The sequence below is a fragment of the Pyrgilauda ruficollis genome, unplaced genomic scaffold (assembly GCF_017590135.1).
Source record: "Pyrgilauda ruficollis isolate IOZ18807 unplaced genomic scaffold, ASM1759013v1 scaffold9, whole genome shotgun sequence".
Taxonomy (NCBI): Eukaryota; Metazoa; Chordata; class Aves; order Passeriformes; family Passeridae; genus Pyrgilauda; species Pyrgilauda ruficollis.
The window spans coordinates 1,374,303-1,395,814 of record NW_024531043.1 but is presented as its reverse complement, the minus strand read 5'-3'; the positions used below and the strand labels follow the sequence as shown (position 1 = coordinate 1,395,814).

General features: G+C 46.2%; 1 protein-coding gene across 9 annotated transcripts in view; it reads left to right on the top strand.

Moving 5' to 3' along the window:
- The first annotated feature begins 2,047 nt into the window (after nucleotides 1-2,047).
- The window catches only part of MTMR3 (myotubularin related protein 3), a 72,050-nt gene continuing 52,585 nt past the window's right edge, over nucleotides 2,048-21,512 (top strand). For 7 of the 9 annotated variants that reach the window (XM_041488942.1, XM_041488945.1, XM_041488944.1 and 4 more), the window contains exons 1-2: nucleotides 2,048-2,188; nucleotides 2,799-2,842. The gene's annotated coding sequence lies outside the window, so the exon portion shown is untranslated. Of the gene's footprint in view, nucleotides 2,189-2,798; nucleotides 2,843-10,131; nucleotides 10,227-21,512 lie in introns of all 9 variants that reach the window. The other 2 variants (XM_041488939.1, XM_041488940.1) reach the window with 2 other exon arrangements.

The following is a 21,512-nucleotide window of genomic DNA, read 5'->3' as shown; positions in this document are numbered from 1 at the left end:
AAAAAATCCTTTCAGAGGGGCTGATTAACTCCCTTTCAAATGTTTGCTGTCCCTGACCAAGGGAGCCAAACCAGAACACAGCTCACTGCGTGGCTCATATCTGAGTGAGAAGACACAGGCTTCTGTATTTTGCATTGCTCCCTCTGAACACTTATGCTCCTTCCAGCACAGACATGACCTAATGACAGACTGAAGTCCATCTGTTACAATGACTAGCCTTGGACTCAGAGGGAGAGTCCTGGGGATAATTTAGGAGTGCATTTTATAGCTACTTGCAAGCATTTCATTTCAGATCAAGGCAAACATGAGGAGCAGGTGGAAATCTCCTGCAAAAGTACAACCTGACCTACATATGGTATTGTAAATTAAAGCTATGTATAAAAATAAAACATTAACAATCCATCACAGTTGCAGCAAAATCCAGATATAAATCTTGCTTCTGGAAAGGAGCTCCATAGCACAAGGCTCAGCTAGAGCTTCATTTTGGAACCAGCAATGTTCCTGCCACCTCCAACACTGCTGCCACTCTCCAGCTTTCCTGTGTTTTCTGTAGCTTAACGCTCACAGGCCTTTTGCTTTATCACTTGTCTCTCAGTTTCCATGTGGTTTTTGGCAGTCCTGACTCGTGCTGGCTCCCAGCTCCCCATTACCTCATGCCTTAGGAGCCGCGGGCTGCGCAGGGTGGCTTGGACAGCGCGTGGCCTGGTGGCGTGGGGCCACACATGTTCCTACAGCTGAGCTGAATGTCACCAAAGCAACGCAGGAAACAGCGGCCAGAAGACCTTGCACACCAGAACAGCTTCTGTAGATCACAGAATATTCTGAGTCCAAAGGGACCCATGAGGATCATCAAGTCCAAACCTTAAATGAATGGCCCTTACGGGGATTGAACCCACAGCCTTTGTGTTAGCGGCACCGCCCTGACCAACTGAACTAATCTCAGGTTATAGTGGAACAGGATGTTTCTCCAGGGATTTTTGAGGATCCTGAGATGGATGGATGGCAGTGAGGTATGGGAACACACACCCAGCTCACCTCAGCACACACTTCCACTGTTACCTGACTCACAGATTGGCCGAGATGGCTGCCAAACCTCTGCTGAGACCCTGCTTGTTCCACAGCCTTGCTCAGCCAGTGCCAGGATCATGAACCTCACAGGGGGATAATAGGCAAGGTGGCTTCACAGAATTCCAGAACCACAGAATAGCTAGGAGTGGGAGGCACCTCTGGAGATCACCCAGTCCAGCCCCCTGGAGATGGTTACCTTGAGCAGGTGACACAGGGTTTGGATTATTCCAGAGAGGGAGTCTCCATGCCCTCCCTGGGCAGCTGGTCCAATGCTCTGCTCAATGGATTCTACCTCATGTTGAGGAAGAATTTCTTTTGTTTTAGTTTATGGCCATTGCTCCTTGTTTTGTCTCTAGGCACCACTGAAAACAATCTGGTACTATCCTCTGACACCCCCTGGAGATATTTGCACGGATTGATGAGATCCCCTCTCAGTTTTCTCTTCTCCAGACTAGCCAGGCCCGGCTCCTGCAGTGTCTCCTCCTCAGGGAGATGCTCAGTCCCTTACTCATCCCTGCCGGCCCTGCCTTCCACGCTCTGAGGGGCCGAGGGATGGCAGCCGCCTCCTGAGGGCACGGCAAGCGCGGGAGCGAGCGGGGCCGCGACGCTACAGATTAGAAAAAACTTTTCACCGTCCAGGCGGTCAGACCTCGGAAGGGGCTGCCCAGGGAGCTGGTGGAGTCCCCTCTCTGGGGCCTTCAAGAGGCGTCTGCATCTGTCGCCGGGTGATGTGGGGTGGTTTAGGGGTTACGGTGACGGTGCTGGGCTGACGGTTGGAAGAGACGATCTTAAACCAGTAGATGATCTCAAACCAGCAGATGATCTTCCAACCTTGATGGCGCCGCGATTCTGTGATTCCCTGATTCCGTGACCCCACGGTCCCTCAGCGCGGGCCGGGGGCCGCCCCCTCCCCCCTTCCTCCCCTCCCCTCAGGGCGGAGGGCGGGAGCGGCTCGCGCCCGGCTCCGCCCCGCGGGGGGAGGAGGGAGGAGGCCGCGCGGCCGCCATGTTGTTGTGTCCGTGAGGCGGCGACGGCGGCCCCGAGCCCGCAGCGACCCCGGCCTCGGCAGGACGCCGCGCCCCGGCACGGGCGGGGGCTCCGCGCCATGCCCTGCCCAGCGGTAAGGACCCGCCGGGGTGCCCCTTGTCCTGCAGCGGGGAGGGCCGGCCCGCCGCGCCGGGGCCTGGCGGAGCGCGGCCGCGCTGTCACTGAGGGCCGCACACGCCCCCTCGGCTGCGGGTGAGGGGCGGCGGCGGGGCCGGCACGGCGCCCTCCGCTCGGCTCCGCTCGGCACGGGCGGCAGGAGGAGGAGGAGGAGGCGGCCCGGCTCCGCGGCCGCGGTGCGGCGGCCTCTCATCCCCGGGCGAGCGGCGATGCCGGGCGGGCCGGGGCCGGGCCCTGCGCTGCCGGGTTCGGGCGGCCGGGGCAGGGTGGGCTCCCCGGGGCAGAGGAGCTCCTACTGCCCGTGGGCCTCGCCCGACGCTGCCGCCCCCTGCCCGGCCCGTGGGGATGGCCGGTCCTCGGCGAGCCCGGCCGGGGATCGTCCCATGCCGCTGGCAGCCCCTGCTCGGCTGCTCCGGCCGCTGGGGCTGTGGTGTCAGCAGTGTTCAGCTGCCCTTGTGCGTGCGGCCGAAATTCCTGTTCCTTTTCTAAGTGGGACTTTTTAAGACTTTTTATTTATATGGTTTTGGGGCTTTAATTACGCCTCTTTCCCTTGTTCCTTTTAACAGTCCTGTTCTTTTGCTGGGATATGAGCAGATGTTGCCCTTCCCTGGTAAGTGCCTTGCCCCCCAACGTGGAGTTTAAGTTTGTGCATTGAAGTTGTTCCTGCACTTGCTCTTTTAGAGGCTGTTTTCTTGATCAGCAGATGAGACCTGGTGTTTCTTCACAACTTTATACAGGAAACTGATTTCTTTCCTTTCTGTGCACACTTCCCTTACTGTGGGAAGGTTGGGTGTGAGCTTGTAACTCTTGCAGACTTCAGGTCTTGTAGGCACTTTTCTGTGTGCTTCACCTGTTTGTTTTCTTGTGTGATGTAGCCATGTGCAATAAGGCTTTCTTTTAGAAGAAAAGAACTTGGCTAGTGAATCATGTCAGGTAGTGCTGAGTGGAAGCACAGCTTGGCTTTCTGATGAATATAAAAGCATATTTATATTATTTATATTATAAAGGTGAGTCTACTGGGAAGGGGTGGCAGCATGACGGAAGGAGCTATGACAGGTTTGTTGTAGTACCTGTCATGCTCTGAGCTTCAGATAAAGAACTGAGATGCCTTTTGTCTGCTACTAAAGCATGTGGTATTTGGAAATGAACTCTTTTGGTGGAGATGAAGGAGGTTTTATGAAGGAGTGCTTGTAAACTGGAGGGGAGGAGGTTGACATCTGATACCTGCTTTGCTTCAGCTGTTACTGATTACAGTGGGCTTGGGAGATAGAAGTGTGCTTTCTTTCCTTGCACAGGAAATACTGGGCTGCAAGTGTTGAAACTTTGTGCAGATAAGTGAAGGCGGGGCATGAGGTTCTAAAGTGCTTCAGTGACAAGTGGTTCTGTGCCTGCTCTGGAGCTTGGAGAAGGGCAAAGGTGCACCAACAGTGATACATCTCTGCACTGAAAGCTGCTCCTGTCCCACTTCAGGTTGTAGGAATGATAAATGGAGAGCCAAGCTGAATCCTCTCACTGGCAGTGCTATAGGTGCCTGTCTGGGGTACTGTTAGCGTCTATTGCATGAACTGTCTGCACTAGCAATTATTAAAATATCATTGTTAACCTGCTCAAGGAACAAGCCATGCAACCCACAAATGATACCACAAAAGTGGAATAGGTCAGCTTGATAAGCTCTCATTTCATTTTATTTATTTATTGTCCATAAAAATGGCCATCTGCAGCTGGAGGAGACAGAAATGGAGCCTGCCCAGGCTTCTGAAATAGAGGATACAATATTTTATCTCAGATCTCATTCCACCTACATGCAAGCCAAGATGATGGAGAGAAGTATGTTGTCAGCTTGCAGGAGTAGGAGGAACATGGCTGTGCAGTACTTTGCTGGCAAGTAACCTGGAAAAAAAGGAGTAACTTAGGAGAAGGGGATCTTTGGGCTGCTGGAGTAACAGGCAGGAGCCTGGCAGGTCTGATGGGACAGGGAAGAGGAATTGTCTCTGTGGAGGAAGTGGCTTGGCATCCAGCATGGAGTTTGAGATAATTTCACCAGCACAGCTCAAAGGGCTGTGAAGGCTGTTCCTGCTCTGGTGGTTTCCTACTGGGAATTGTAACTGGATACAAGAGGATAGGACTCTTCCAGTTGGTGTGGATGGTGTCTTCAGAGCTCGTGACTCCAAACAGCCAAATTAGTGCTTGTCAGATCCTGTGAACCGGAATGAAACATCCAGATACTTAAACATGCATATGTTTCATAGTAGCTTTCACTGGCTGAATCAAAGTAATGTCATGTTTCTCTCAAAATAACCTGTTAGATACTGAATTGCCCCAGAAATAAAGTGCAACTGTTCTGCATTTGTCTGCAGCCTGAGTAGCTGGTGGTGTAAAGATCTGCCTGTGAGGTCCAATGTGGGTTTTAAACTCTGGGAAATGAGCTTCATGTCTTGTAACTTCAGCCCTCTTCTAGATATTGGTGCCGTAACTTCCCAGTGCTGTCAGGAAAACTCTAGGGATTTGCTTAGGGCTTAGTTTGTGCTGTAATTCTTGTGAAAACTGGATTGTTAAAAGGCAAGTACTTCTTTCTTCGTGACGCTTCAAAATTTCAGGGTGACTGAGTGGTTTGCATGAAAAACCTCAAAGGGAAGTTAGTGACAAAGGGAAGACCTCAAAGTGAAGTCAGTGGCAATTCAGGAATTGGAAATGCTGACATTTTACTGCTACTGTTTACTATGCCCAGCAAAGAGCTGGAGCCCTCAGCTCCTGCTGCTTTTCAGCTTCTACCTTGGATGCCTTAGCCCCGAATGGGTGCAGGATTGCTGTGTGCATTGCAAACGTGTCAGCTGCTTGTAGGATGGGCAGAGGTCACAAACCACAGCCTCCTTTGGTGTCAGCTGGCCTTATTTGGAGGGCAGCTTTAGCAAAACAACCCCAACTTTGTCCCTTTGCTTTGAGCAGTTGAGAAGCACTGACGGAATGGACTTGATACCACAGAAGGGTAAACTGGAGCGTGAGTTGCCCCAACCTGTTCTTCCCCTCACCTGCTTAATAGTTGCTGGTAGTGGTGTCTTGAAAGTGACCCCCAGGTGGCTGTAAGTTTTCAGGGGCAACGCGTCATCCCTCAAGGAAGGCCTCGAGTCCATTCCTGCTGCTCAGAGCTACAGGGAGGAACCAGCCTGTAGCAGCAGGGAAGAAATGCAGCGTGATCTTGTTGCAAGCAGTGGTATCTCTGACGTTCAGTCTGTTATGAGGTGTCAGGTTGTGCTGCTCTGAGCCACAGGTGCCCTGTTCTCCTTCAGGAAGTACCAGTGTGTACCTGGAAGTGAGGCTTGGGCCTGCAGAGTGAGCTGGGGAGGAAGGGAGGGAGGGCAAACAGGCAGCTTTCTGGAATGTTGGTTGAAATGGAAAAGCTGTTTCTGGAGTCATGGATGTCCAGCATGAAGCACTGTTTGTAAAGGCTTCACTTAAAACACAGTTGCTGATGCCTGGCTTTGGTTTGTCTTCTGAAACTCTGGAATCTTGGAATCTTCAGGTGAAGTCTTGAAAGCAGCAGTTGTTTTGACACGTGAGTGTGGCTGCAGGTTAAGTTGGTAACTGGACGTGCTCTGTAGGGCTTCCTGGGGGCAGCTGAATACTTCAGAGGCCCTGATCCTCCTCAGGGGTATTAATGCTGAAAATAGTTGCAACAAGGTAACCATGGTAAGATCCATCTGGACATTTTTTTGGAATTTTTGTGTGTACATGCATGAGTGATGCAGCTGATGGTATTGTAATAGCTATCACGGTGGTGGTGGAACTCTTCCAAACTCTGATAAGGAAGGGGGGAAAAACCCAGGCTCTCCAAGAGACTTCCTAAATACGGTGTTCTTGGCCTTCCTTGGGGGAGCTGCGTGTCAGAAGACTTGAGCTGGTTGTTCCTTGTTTAGTGATATTGTAACTAAACTTATCCAAGCTGCTGTATTGAATTATTGCCATTTCTGAAAAATTATTACCTTGAACAAGACTCCAGTGGAAGTTGATTTTGAGGTAGTAAATCCATTATTTTTCCTCTTGATTAGGAATGCAGTGAAGAGCTGTAAAGCAGCATTGGTGGGCTGGCTTGGGGGCAGGCAGTTGTACATAACCACTCATGCCAGTAATGAAATGTGTCCTCAGTAACACAAACAGATCCTAAGCAGTATCAACCCCCTTTTAAAAGAGAAATTGAACCAAAATACTGAATTGTAAATACTTCAAAATGCAACTTTGCAGTTGGGTGTTTGTTGAAGGAGGGCAGAACATCAAATAAACTGAGGCTTGGAGGAGCCCTGGGAGGTGACAAGCAAAGCAATTTGTCCTTTGCCTTGCTCAGCACATCTGGCTGTTGTTCGTTGCGATGGGCTGACAAACCACACAAACCACAATGGAAGTGGGGCTTCTTGCTCAGCACATCTGGCTGTTGTTTGCAGCGTTCGTTGCGATGGGCTGACAAACCACAATGGAAGTGGGGCTGGGCTTGCTGTAGAGAGCTTCATCCGAGGTGCTGATGGAGCTGATGCAGTCCCTGACTTCTGTGGCATTGGTTGTTCACCACCTGATTCTGCAGCGTGCAGGGGGTCAGCTTCAGAGTTTATTCTCTATCTGGTGAAGCCTTAGAACTAGTGCTAGATGAGCTTAGCTTGGACAATTACCCTGTCACCTGTGGAATCAGCTTGAAGCTAATGAAATGAGAACCTTGGTGTTAGTCCCTGGCTACTTAGGAAGAGCTGGGCTTCCTGAAGGGCAGCCAGAACAGACCATCCCCCTGACTGGGGTGTGTTCTTCAGAGGGAGAGCCATAACAGGGAATGTTCAAATCTTTGGACTTCTGGGACTGGACAGCAGGGAAGGCTGCCATGAGGCTCAGAGCTTTCAGAACATGGTCTAGAAGGCAGTGAATATCATTGTGGGAAAGACTTGTATTCTGTTACTGTGGTATTTAACTGTCTTCTTCCATCCTGTGTGTTGCTCTCAAGCTGTGTTTTCTGTGCTCACCTCCTTTCGATTTTATTCCAAAAGCTCCTGCATCATCTGCAGAGTGACGTCGTCTTGGGTTAATTTCAGAACTGAAGTTATTCTTTACTGGGCCTGTCTCTAGCAGATATACCAGATTTAACCTCTCAGGTCCTGCTTGGTTTAGCCCTTACTGAGATAAGAATTGAAAAAGACTTTTTCCACTGTAATTTATGCTGCCTACATTTCAAATGGACATCATTGTCTTAGTAACTTTACTTCCTGGATGTGTTTCTGCCTTGCTGTGAGCACACCAGGCCCATGGCTAAGACTTCTACCTAAGGCTCTTGTACCCTATTTTAAGAAAGATTTTCATCAGGGAAAACCAGTGAAAATGGTATAAATCTTTCTTTAACTGAGATTTCTGAAAACAAAGTAGCATGAAATAAATCTCTAGGGTGCCTGTCTGTATGATGAAGTCTTTTGTATATACAAGTCTAATAGTCTCTAAGTATTTTGGATTGTTCTGGTACTCTGAGGTTTAGTTTCTGGAACATGTAATCAGTATGGGGGGAAGTAATACACTTCAGGTTGAATTTGTGGAGGAAGGCTGCTGCATTGCCATAATTAAGTCTTTGTAGTTTTTCTTTCAAATACCAGAGATTTGTGCACTGGTATAGACATTATTTATAGAAACACTGGTAGAACAGTTTTGTGTTGCCCTTTTGTGGGCCTCATTTGCTTCTCCAAGTTTGGGACTGCAAACGAGGGCTGTAATCAAAGCATTAATTTTGTGGTGTTACCTGAAAGGACAGAGAAATAAAAACAGTTTATTTTTCCCTGTACCTTTAAAGGAGGGTTTTGACTTCTCTATCAGTCAGGAAAGGGCAGACTCCTGACAAAATGAGACTTGTTTTCTTCAATGCTGCTTTTTCTGCTTGTGGAAGTGCCTGAGGGGAGCTGCTGCTGGGCACCTGAGGGAGGAGAGGGCAGAAATCCTGTCTGTGTAGGTTGACATGGAGTCTGTGAAGACAAGATGCACTTGGTTGGTTTCCTGAGTGTCCTTGGAGAGCAGAGCAAAGGCAGGACTCGCTGCAGGGCATCTCCCCAGCTCACCCTGAGAGCAGCCTTTCACATAGGGCTCATGTGCATCATAAGGCTCCCAGGCCCTGTGAGTCTGACTCCTCAGTTCCTCTGAGGTTTGACTGTTCTTGGCAAGTAGGATTCTTATTTTTGGGGGTTTCTGTACAGCTGGTGGCAGAATTTCAAAAAACAGACGGAAAATCAGATCTTCCCTAGAGTATCTTCCCTGTCATGTAGAGTTTAGCACTGTCTGGGTCAGGGGTAGACTACCAGAATACTGATTTCTGGTTTTTCAGTTGCTAGGAATAGTAGTTGAAAATATTGAAGAGTTGAGTGAGACTGAAGGGTGGATTAAAGAAGCTATAACAAAAAGAGTGAGAACATAGAGATTAAGAACAATTTATTTGAACTGTACTGGTGGAACTATGGCTGTGGAGTCTTAATGCCTTCCACATCCTACACAGGATGCTATCTGAGTAAAGTAACTTCAGGTACTTTTGAAGTGAGGCCTCAGTTTTGTACAGGAGATGTCAGAAGGATCCAGTCCAGCAGCTGACCCACCACTGAGCTCTGTCCTGTCACTCTCATGATATCACTGTGTCCATTCAAAATGAGTGTAAGTCCAAAGCTACTCATGGAAGTGGCTGCCATTAGGTCTGGAATTGGTGGAAAGTTTCCTTGGTATTTCTAGGATTGGAATTGGTGGAAAGCATTTCCCTGGAATATGCTATACAGTATTTAGGAGGGACCCAGCAGCCTGGCTGTCCCTGTTCTCCTTGGGGAGGACAGGAGGAAGCCAGTGGCTGTGGCTGTCTGATTTCATCTCTCAGAGCCATAATTGACCTAAATGTGTACCTGGGAAAGCTTTGCTTGTTCCATTGCTAGCTGCAAGCATGTTTCCATGCTATCATGGAAACTTAAACCAGAGAGAGATGAGCTGCTGGGAAGTTGTGCTGGTTGATGCATCCTGGTGGGGCTGGAGACCTTTGCTTGGAGACCTTTCCAGACCTAGTGCTGGATGTGCTGCAGCTGGAATCTGTCTGGAGTTTTACCTGCATCCAGCCTGTGGTGTCTTCTCCAACTAAAATTACTGTTGTCAAAGCTGACTTCTGCTGTTCTCTGGGTCTCTAAGTTCAGGCTTTTTAAATACTTGTCTGTCTCCTGGCAAAGAACAGATGAGCCAAAATTAGAGGCAGTGAGAAGAAAACTCACCTGCCATATCACAGAGCGGCTTGGCTTAAAATTTAATGTGAGGACATTTCTCTGAACTCTCTGCAGCCAGGTTGCTGTGGTCTGAAGAAACACCTTTCTTTTAAGTGTTTTGACCTGATAGCTGTGATTTTTTTTTATTGTTATATTTGAGTTTTCTTTGTTTCCTTTTTATTCGCTTCTGAGAACAAATACTTAGTGTAGTGTAGGCATGGTTGAACTTTTGATCCAAGAAACCTGACTAAAATGTCTAAGCAGATTGCATTTCTAGATTATTTTGATTATTTTCCTTTAATAAATGGAAGCTTAAAAGCAAATGAAGTGTACTTAATGTAAACTTGCAAATTTACTGCCATTGCCTGCAGAACTTTTCTTTCCATCTAAACACTGTGCATGGTTTTTTAAGAGTGGATAAGCTTCCCATCAAATTAATGACTAATCCTTATCAAACAAGTGTTCTTCTTTACAATTAGAGAACAGGAATGCTTAATTGTCTGCTGATTGGTGAACATACTAGTCATGAGTACATTTGAGAATTCAGATTCTTAATTTTCTCTCACTGCTGGTAGCAGGAATTTGCTGTGAACAGGGCATTATATTCTGGTTGGATACCCATTATAATTAAATTATCATCTTTGTCTATGTTCAGTGAACCTTTCTTTGAGTAACTTCCAAAAGAATGCACCTTTTTGCACTTTGGGAAAATCTGAACTCTCTGAGGAAAAAGGAGGAAGATGGAACAAGGTAAATATTTTGAGGTCTGCTCAGCTTTCCTTGTAGGTTTGGCTGATGGATTATGGTCAAGGCACAGTTGTGTTCTAATGCAGAATACAATGGCTTGCTTGTTTTCTTTTACTTTGGGCTGGAATCTCTTAATCCCTTCAGACTCAAGCATGAGTATCACATGATTTGGAGGTGTTTGGTTAGTGTACTTCACTGCTGCAGAGCATCCCTGGACATAACAGATGAGTAAATTGGGACTGCACAGAGAAGCCCCATGGAAATTTTCAGTTTTGGAGATCCATGGCCAAGTGTTTAGTATTTTGGGCTGGGTTGTGTTCTGGCAGAGCCATCTGGTCAGTTAGACTTGTCTGCAAGGAAGGAGATCAGATACCTGCTCTGAATTTCCAAATTCATTATAAAAAGGATTCCAGCTTCAATGTACTGACACTGTACCTGAGTGTTCAGTATCCTACAATGTTCAAATCATTGCAAGGGAATGTGGGGCAAAACCTCCTTGCGGGAAAACTGGTGGTACAGCTAATTGTAGGTGCTTCTTTTAGTGTCTTGACCACATGGGGCATCAGTGGATATAGAGCTGTGTAAGTAACACACATAAACCCTTGTTAAAGTAAACGAATAATAAATATTCATTAACAGTGAATTTCAAAAAGCAGTAGCTCCCTGTATAGCTGTCTAATGGTACCAATGTGCCTGGTCACTGTCATGTTGCTCTCCCCCCCTTCAGTTCTGCAGGCTTTAGAAGCTGGAACCAAAATGCCTTGCACTTGTCAAACTGGAATTTTGGCTTTTAAATAACAGGCTGAATGCTGACACTTGATGAAGGTGACTGCTAAACACTGACCTGGGGAGAGGACTGGGCAAGGGGTTTTCTAAAATAGCACAGGATTCCCTAAAGTGCTGAAATATGGTAATGAATTGAGAATGGCAGAAAGATTGCAGTGAGTTAGAAAATGGCGGTCTTGACTCTTGGTGCTGCTTTTGCAGAATTCGGTCTGTTAAGCACAAGATCAGGGCAGTGGCCTCACTCCCTGGTTCTGCCTGCAGCTGGAGATGGCTGCCTCCCAAGGTGTTCCACTCGCATCAGAAGAATTGCAGAGATAATTGGGCCCCTGGAATCGTGGTGACTCTATACTTAGCTCATTACTCCAGGCAAATTATCCTTTCCTTCTCCAGTGTTGACTGGCAGGCTGGAGAGCTGTCTCGCTTTTCATTGCTGGGGCATTCCAACTCCTCTGCAGTGTTCTCATTGTACAGGCACTTCTTCCCGTGAACTCTTGAAGGGCTGGCGAAAACTGAGCAGCACAAGGGTCTGAGGGTGAGAGTTCTAGGATAATTCACTGAGGAGTCAGCAGTGCCAAACCTGCTGTTGTAATCAGCAGGCAGTAGGAAGCAGTCTGGAAACCTGCTTGGTGCTCTGCTTACCTGTGTAGGGTGGTTGGATTCATCACTACCACTGCTGATGCCTGAGCTGGGTGGGTCTGGTGGAGTCAGCCTGGGGAGTTGTGGACAAAGAGTTTTGCTTCATTTGACAAGTGTAAGACTGGTATAGCAAAGACAATAAGAGCTATTCTTGCTTTCTCTGTGGAGCGTGGATTTTTACTAAGCTGTTTGTGTACGGTCCCAGTGGTGCTCCCCTCCTTGCAGGGTCACACCCAGAGAGCAGCCCCATTAAAACTAATGGTGCTGTTGCATCATGTCCCAGCCCGCCGTGGTCCCATTCAGCACTCAGGTATGAAGACTTTTCCTCTTGCATAAGGCACCTTGATTTGCTTGGGTTGGGGAGGAAGCACTTGGCAGCTCCCTAAAGAGTAAGTTATAAGCTGCTGTGTCCTGTAGCTTATTTTTCTAAACATTAGTATTTCAAGTTATTGTCCAGCTTTCTAAACTGTACCAGTGCCCAAAGCTGGACCACTGCTCACAGAGGCAGGGATTACCTGAGCAGCCCTTGCGATGCAGATCCTTTCCTGCTTCTAGCATGCTTCTCTCTCACAGACCCAAATTATTTGGTATTCAAAGCAGAGACCTAGTAGGGCTAAGCCTCACGTGTTTTAACATATTTCAAGATCCCCAGGACTGCAATATGGCTTAATCTACTTTGTCTCCTTTCAATTTCTAAGTATTTCTAACTACTGTTAGGGTTTTTTTCTGGTTCTTCCAACAAAATTCAGCTTTTAGTCTCATTTTCAACCCTTACTGCCATATGTCAATCCCAGCAGACCAACTTGTGTAGTAGTTAAGAAATTATTTTTCTATAAATATGCTATAGATCTAGTAATGTACATTGAGATAAAGTGACTTCATGAAGGCAAGGAGTGGTCAGTTAAAACATCCCTTGTCCAAAGAAATTGGTCTGAACTGACTCGGATCCTGAAAAGGACAAGAAAAGACTGAATGTTTCTGTGCAAGAAGTGAGCAGGGGGGCTGGGGAGAATTTAGTTTAACTTAAAGAAAGGCCTAATGCCAAAACCTGATTTATGTGCTTCAATTCCACAATTTTTATGCTGCCTCTTGCCAAGACAATTAAAGAATTCCTCTTTAATTCTGAGCTGATCTGAATTTCCAGGCTGGGTTTGGAAGGTGATAACCACTTCTGCAGGTGCAGAGAACACTCCAGTCTCTTCAGGTAGGCTGATGAGTCTTGGTGGTTTCATTGCTGACATTTGATTTTCAGGAGTCTGGAGATGGGGCTGTGGAGCACGTTTGTGGTGCACTTGCAGGTGTAGCCAGCTTGTGTTTTGCCGCTTGTGAAAGGTCAGTTTTTAAGCTTCCATGGATTGATTAACAGTAAACTTTAAACTGGTGTTGCAGCACCTGTTTTCTAGAGCTTCAAAACTCCTGTTTGACTCCGGAAAACTGAGGAGGAAGAACTTAGGTCTGTGTGTGGGGTTGCTGTTCTTAAGATGTGCTTAATTATTTGTAAATAATTAAAATGTGGAAGGTGTGGAAAACTTAGGAGGAAGAACTTAGGTCCGTGTGTGGGTTGCTGTTCTTAAGATGTGCTTAATTATTTGTAAATAATTAAAATGTGGAAGGTGAAGGAATACCCTGGGGTCAATTCAGAGGGGGCTTGTGCAGCTGTGTGAAGATAATTTTGGTAGGAGAACTCCATGCATCCATCATGCCTGCAAAAGAAAACACAGCCAGCACCTTGACTGAATAGCAGTTAGTCAGGTTGTGCCATTGTATTCTCCCCTGGGTCACCCTTTGGTGAGTTGTTGAAAGACTTGGCTTAGCAGAGTTGGTACGTGTTGAAACAAATTTGATGGCTTGGAACTTGTCTGAAGAATCTGTTGCTTGTTAGGTGACTCCCGAAGGGCCATGACCCCTAAAAATCATGACTTGGTTACTTTGATTTTTCTTTTTAATAACATTTTAACCAGAACTCAGAAATGAAACAACAAACTCAGAGTTTATTGCTTATAAGAATGTGAAGGAGAAAGTGTGAACCTTCCTGTGGAGCTGGGAATCCATAGATCATGCTGGGTGAGTGACAGCTCAGCCTCTACACGGAATTCAGAGCATCTTTGCCATGTTATAAAAAGCTTGTTGCCTGGTGCTGATATGTTCCTCCAACACTGAGCTTTTTGTAACCTTTAAACTCCAAGTATAGGATAAGAATTTATCCTGTTAAAACCTGCATTTGTTTGAAGAGTTAACTCCTGCTTGTTCACCTCTGTCCTACATCTCTAGATCTCAGTTATTTAAATACCAAGGCGTGTGTCACTCAAACCCTACCTAGCCAGTGAGTTCTTCTTTACCAGAAAAGTAAATGAGACCTGGAGTGAACAGGCAGCTGTGCCTGTCTTGCTGCACCTTTCTCATTCTTCAGTTTTGCTTATGGAACTGCTAAATCAGGATTTAGGAGTTGGTCTGCTGGTGAGTTTTTGTGAAATCCTGGAAATTTCTTGAAATACTTGAGATGAGTGTCTATCACTTATCTTGAAGTGATATATTTTACATCGTATCTGATGACAATTCTACAGGTGTGCTTTTTGGAGAGGAATGGAGAAAAGTCCTTACTAATATCTCATCTACACAAAATAGGCTGGGTGAATGCTCTACCATATGCTGGAATATCTTAAAAATGGTAGGTTGGATGGAAGGGTCCGAAGGCTTCAACTCTGAAGTAAGGAATGAATCTTTTAGTTTGTCTAGTTAGGTGTGTCCTGCTTTGAAGCCTCAGTGAATTTTCAAGTGGAGAAGTAGCAGATTAGTTTGGTGTTACACAGTAGGCTTGAATTATATCCTTTTTTAGTACTTTGAGGTGGCTTGGTGCAAACCTTTCACAGAGCTGGTGCTCTTACTGAGCTGCTGGAGGGGCATTAAGTTCATCACAATTCCAGTGTTGTTCTTTCTCTTCCTTCCAGTGCTTTAACTCCTTGTCACAAGTGACAGAGTGACAGTGCTCCTTGCAGACCCATTTGAGGTAGAAATCTTCAGCTCCACCTGTGTTGTGTCAGCCTGTTGCCTGCTCTGAGTTTATCAAGCAGTCTTAGTGCTGTGCTCAGCATGGCTACACTGATACTCTGAAGGGGTTTTAACCTTTAACCAGGCTGGCTGCAAGTGAAGCATTTAACAAGTATTTTTGCAGTGCTTTGCTGTATTTCTGTGCTAAAAGGGTACCTGTGCTGATGGTGCTGGCTTAGAGCAGCCTTCACTTGACACAGAGCTGTGAAGGATTTCAAATTGTCCTTCAAAAATGCAGCTCCTGAAACTGTTTTGTGTCTGAGGTACTGTTTTGTATCTCAAGATGTACTTGAGATTTATGTAGGAAGTGGAATCAGATGCATTCCTTTTCCTCAGAGCTTTTATTAATTGTTAACTGAAGCAGTTGAATTGCTGGGTTTTGTTTAGCATTTAAGGTAAGATTTGGTATGTTGCTTGATAAACGTTCATGTGTTTTTGCACAGATTGTGCTTACTCCTTGTGGTTTTTGGAGTAGTGGGCTGTTGGATTTGTGGATTTAAGATGCTTATGTATTTAATTCAGCAGTGAGAACTAACGCACTGAAACTTCATCCTGGAGAGTTACTTAGTAACAGTGTTTGTCCCTGAGCTACAAAAAATAATGCTAAGGAAATCAGCAAGGTTAAATGGAAATTGTACAAAACACAAATGTATCTATTTCAGAGCCTCTGCTAGAGATAATAAAGCCTTCAGTGGTTACTGTGCTCAGGCACAGACTCCTCTTCCCCTATAGAATCAGGACTTGCAGTTCTTATCTCTTGAGTTACATTTGAGCTTGGCTGTAAGCAGAGTGATTCCTCTGAGCTCCCCATCAAGCTCCGAGGTGTGATTCCCTCCAGAGCTATCCCAGGGAGGGCAGAGCATGGCTGGGTGTGCTGGCTGTGAGTTACTGCAGAGCACTGGCAGCCCTCTGCCGTAGGATTACATATCCGGCTGGGAGGTAAGGCCACTCTGCCAGCACACTTAATCTAGTTTTGATTTGTCAGGATCTCAAAGACAGAAACAAAAAGCACTTTGTCCTGGCTGCTCTGGAAGACTGACACTTGAATGGCTCTTTGCATTGTCTATTCAGTGGTGTTGGAGCACTGCTCTGCAGTGAGCACATTGTTGTGTGGCAGTCACTCCTCTGGGCAGTTCACAGCTTTCCTGAGCATCTCAGAGCAGCAGCTTCACATGAGCCACTTGTTTGACCAGCTCCAAGGTCAGCCTCGGCAGCGGAACTCGGGACACTTCCATGGCAACTGGTGGCCCTTCAGCACAGTCAGTCTGTGCCAGGGCTCACTGCTGCCTTCATCACCCCTGGCTGCTGGAGCTCCTGCCCCTCACTCCAGTGAGAGCACACTGTCACTGGAGGTTCTTTTTCATCAGTGCTGAAGAAGCTCCAGAGGATCTCTGGAGGTGTGGTGGTCTCTCCAGAGAATCATTTATGCTTATTTATGCTTTGTTGCTGGGATAATACAACAGAATATTTTGGAAATATTGCAATCTATGGTGTAGTACTTTTTAAAAAAGATTATAATAAACCTTTCTTCAGAGCTTATTCCAAGTGTCAAGATACAGGAAAAAAGCCTGTGTCTTTACCTCACTGTATAGTTTTCCTGTGGCCATTTTCTGAAGCTGTGATTGTCAGGTCTTTTAATTTTTCATAAGTATGAGAGCTCTGTGGGAATTTCCCTAATACTTGCAGGTGATCATGAAGTATTTGGTTTATCTGTACGTAGTTGAGCTTGGTTTCCGACTATTTATTCTATGCTGTTTAGGTTTCTGTTTGCATTTACCTCAGTTAAACAATAATAATTAACTCAAAGCATCGAACTGATGCAGTTATCGTATTGGGAGAACAAACCAGTAACCATAATGCAATAAGCATTATTGCAACTTCCTGGTAATGAAAATTCCAGTAGCAGAGTGCTTGATTTAATTTTTAAGCTTTGAGAAAATAGTTGTGATAAAATCACTTTATAACTGACTTTCACTTAGCTGCTTAATGCTAGGAAAAAGCTTGGGGTGTGAGGAAGAGCTGTGGTGGCTTTGTTAACAGAGGGAATGTCTGAGCTCTTGTTCACATTTGAACCCCTGCAGTGTGCAGCTATATTTTTAAATGACTGATGCTTCCCCAGACAGTCTGCATGACACTGTTTACTCCCTTCTACTGAGTCCTAAGTGTTTTTAAGCTGGAAACTGTGGAGTTAAAGGTGCTTGGATATTGCTGCCCTATTCTCCCACCAGACCACACCGCTGAATTGAGTGTGTGTCTGTCTTCTGAAGTGTGGTGAAAGTAGGTAAGAGCTGCTCACTGAGGGATAGACTGTGGGACTGCTGAAAGGAGACAATATCTGACACAAAATCTGGCTGTTGCTGAGGAGAATCTGCCTTAAGGTCCCAGGGGCAGTTTTTGTATGCAGTTGCTGTGGACATGGCACTGAGGATGCTTCCAGGAGAGACCAGTCTCTCTTGGCTGTGCATGGCTTTGGCAGTTTCTTTGGCAGGAGAGCCTGGTTAACCAGCACAGCTGTAGAAGGAGCACAGCTGCAGTCTCTGAAGGGCCTGCTGAGCAGCCCTGAGGAACTTGGATGTGTTGTGTAAGGACAGCTCTGACTCAGTGGGGAATTCAAGCACGTGGTTCAGCTTCAGCAGTATCAGTGTACCAGCCAGAATGAGAGCTCCCAGCCTCAGCAGTGAGGGCAGCAGTTCAATCCCATTGCCCTCTTAGGTGGCATCACATCTTGGAAACGTGGTTCCCACCTCATTCTGTGTTGTGCACTGATTGCTGGGTATTGAGGCAGCTGTGTGCTCTGCTGAGCAGCTGAGGGGGCACTGCCTGCGGGGTGAGCACCTTGGGCTGACTCAGAGGCTCAGCCGTTCCTGCACACAGATGCTCCTCACAGGGCAGTGCTGCTCCATACCAGCTCAGGAGCTTCTCACGTGACAGAAAGTTGCTCCAAAGTCAGCTTTTTGTAGTTTGTTGCTGAATTTTCTGTCAGTTTTACAGATACTGCCATGAGATTTGTATCTTAAGTATTGGTATTTTGAGCAGTTATTGAAGAATTGAAGTTGAATGCTTGTGGAACAATAGTGGGTTTGCAGGCTGGGATATATTAACAGTATCATGGAATTGAACTATAGTATTAACAGAGCCATTCTAAATACACTGCAGCACTGCACTCCTGACAGTGATTGTGATGCCAGGCCTGGACTATGAATACATCCTCCACGTGCACACTCATGTGAGAATGACAGGACAGCACGTGCTAGGTTTGAAGATGGTGTTTCTTTCCATTTGATAAGGAGTGTGGCAGGATTGTCCTTTGCTTCTGAGTGTTACACAGACTCAGTGCTCTGGGGCTGTCAGGAGTGAGTGCAAGCAGCAGGGGGAAATCTTTCCCTTGAATGAGAATTTCTGCAGTCCATGCAGAGAAATCTGCTTCTGTTGGGCCTTTCATTGGCTATGTCATGTTAGGGAGATAGTTCTGGTTTTCTGTCTGCATGAGAAGTCCATTATCTACCTTTGGTCTCTCAGGCTTTCCAGTTTTTCTTCTTGCTTAGTTTTTTAGCTTGCTTGTACTGTAGTTTATTCTTCATTGGGCAGGTTGTTAGAGGGGAACACCTGGTAAATAATACTTGTAGGCTCTGTAATGGATTGGTGTGAGCTGTTCAAATGTTTGCTGCTTTCTTACTCCTGACTGCTCCTCCTAATGTGAAGGAAGTATGGGGCTGTTCTGGACAGGAAGAAATGTGTGTCCTGAGAGCCAAACTGTCCAAAGGGCACTGCCAAGGCATGGCTGTCCTGAGCAGTGAGGATGGACTTCACAGTGAGGAAATAATAAAGTACCAGCTCTGAACACCTTCCGAAGCTGCCTGGTCTTTTAAACATGCAAACTCTTCAGGCAATCTAGAGCTGGTTTGCCTGCGTAATTTGCAGGCAAATTATGACCTGAAGGACACTTTGGTCTTTCTTTGGAATTGTTCTCCTCACTACCTGCAGGAGATACATGTTTTTCACAGAGCAGCGAGTGTTTACTTGAAGCCACAATACATCAAGTTCTATAGTGAAAAGCGTTAGTTTTGCTAAAGTGGGAGTGAGACAGCTTGGAATGCCAAAAGATGGGACATTGCCAATGACTGATGAAGGATCTATACCTTGCTTCAGACTTCCCTTTCAGTAGGTGTCCTGGGGTTCTGATGGAGTTTAATAGACAGGTTGACTTAGTAGCAGAGACAAATGGTGACTTGCAGTGGGGTTGACACTGTAAAAGAGGAAAATGTGAAGACCTGACTTGCTCTTACTGCCCTGATTCCCATACCTGTGCAAGGCCTGCACATTAAATGTGGGCTGCTAGAAACCTCTCCCTTCTGTGGGAGCAGAGTGACAGATTCCAGTTCCTCACTCCTGCTGCTTGAATTCCTGATTTCTCCTGGAGCAGCTTTGCTCTGCTGTCAGAGCAGCCTGCAGCCTTGCTCTGGGAACAGCACTGCTGTAGCAGTTGAGTGAGCAGTGGAAGCCTGAGTAAGTACCACTGGCTGTTTCTCAAGTCTGACATCACATCCAAGAATTAGATGGCTCTCTCTCACCATGGGGATAATGAAATAATTCCTACTGTGTTATTCATTAACTCACATTTCATTCAATGGCTCCTAAGAGGATAACGAGTACGTTAGAGGTGAACTTGCATAAGACTTCTGACATCCTTTTGATAAGTTAAGTAAAAGTTAAAGCTGTGGCAGACAAAGCGTGGCACTGGGGCCTCACTGAGGCAGGTGGCTTGTGCTGTGTTACACAGACTGACTTGTGAGCTAATTTAGTGGCTTTTTTTTGTCAATGGTTTCAAGAAAATAGCCTGCTTTAAAGTTGCTGCAGGAATAGCTGGTGCCCAGAGCCAGATGAGCTGGGCTTCCTGGTGCCAATGGCCGTGGCTGATGAAGCTCCTGTGCCAGCTGGGAGTGCTGGTCTGTTCTGAAGGCTTGCCAGGGGTTTGTCTGTGCTGTGCAATTGAGCCAATAAACTAATATAAATAAAGATTAGGCTGTTTGTGGGAGGAATGATGATTGGATGTTCAGGTGTCTAACTATCTGTCTGATCTTTTGAGTATTGCTGTGAGTGTGCTGACATCAGTAGTTCATCCCCACAGGTAATAACTGAGGCAATTCTAAACAGAGGCTGTAGAAGGATGGGACACCTGAAGAAATCCAGAATTTCCAGGTGGCCCAATAAGATTTTAAATTACCTGGTATTTGTAGAAGCACTGGGTGAGGTGGCTTTATCTGGGAAGAAGTTGTAGGTGATGGTCTGGTGAGTCAGGCTGGTGCCATCCTGGAGAGGCAGGTGTGTCCCTGCCTGGTTGTGGGTTGTGGTCCTGGCTAGGAAGTTGCTGGGAACCTTTCCAGGTGGGTGTAGAGTTATGGTTTGGGTGCTGAGTACACAACTCCAGGCCTGAGTGCTCGACTGCTGCTCAGACCCCTGGTAATGGAGTTGTATTTCCCAAATACAGAGCAGGAATACTAAAAAAATCGTGAGTATTCAAAAAACTGAACTCTGGACATCTGTTCTGGGCACAGAAGATCCTTCTGATGGCTTGAACTTGTACTATAATTTGTTTTCCAGCCTTTAAAAAGTCCATTAACATACAGAACAGTGTGGGAGCTCTGGTGAGTGCTGTGGATCCTTAGCAGAAGAGGTGCCATAAAAGGAGCAGTGCAAGAAGGACTGACCTGCTTCAGGATTCCACACTGACTGCAGGATTTAAGGAAAAGGACTGTGTGAAAAGTTCTGAGTTCAGGGAGTTTTGTCCTCCCCAGATCACTGGGTGAGGGTTTATGGGAAGAAGAGGACTGAGAAGGGAATTAAGGGTCATATATATTCCAAGAGAGGCTGAACAGAAGCTTCACAGGTGATCACAGTGCTTGCATTTCCTAATGTGTAACCCTTCACTCCATGGTTTTTACGTAGGGCTGCTTTAGGCTGCAATTGCAAGTTGATTTCCATGGCATGTATGAGCAGTGAAAATACCTGCTGGGTCATTAATGCAGGGCTTGGGCTGTCAGCTTTGCCTCCCTTGTTTATTCACTGTGCAATTCCATGTAACATCTTAGGCCAAAAATGCAGCACTGTCAGCCTGTCAAGGATCTCTTCCCTTACAGCAGCACTCCCACAGCAGTGCTCTGACTTCCTGAAATTTGTGAAATAGTAAAATACCAGAGCAGGCCACTTTGTCCTACCTGTTCTTGCAGGATCTGTTTTTCAGCACCCAACTCAGTAGCAACTGGAAAAGAGAAATCTTTAGTTCAAGCCTCAAGTTGTTTAGGCAGAATATGGAAGTTTGGCTGTAAGTGCTGGTTCATGGTGGCATTTTTATTTTGGAGGCCTCTCCCATCAGGGAATTCCTGTGGAACAGTTCTGTCAGCTGGACCTGGAGCTGATGCAGAGATGTCACATCTCCAGGCTAATGACGCAGAAGTGGTACTTCTCATAAACGTACATACCACGGATCCTTGTTCTTCCTTGACAGACTCATCTAAGCTTCCAGCTAAGCTTTCCTGCATAAAGATGTAATCTTCCATCCAGGAGAGGAGTTGGACTATTTTTTGGCATTTAAATCTAAATGAGCAAAATTGTGCAGGCTCTGAAATACAAGACCTGAATGCTGAGGTTGTTCCTGCAGCGAGCTGTTATTTATCTAAATTACAGATACTTTTTCATCTCAGCTCTGAGCATTTGCTTCTAGATTTGTCTTCACATGTAGATTTGTGTTACATCAGCTGCATAACCTTCTGAAATAAAGGCTTACACTAAAAGCAAGGCACTCTTAAGTATTCTGAGCAT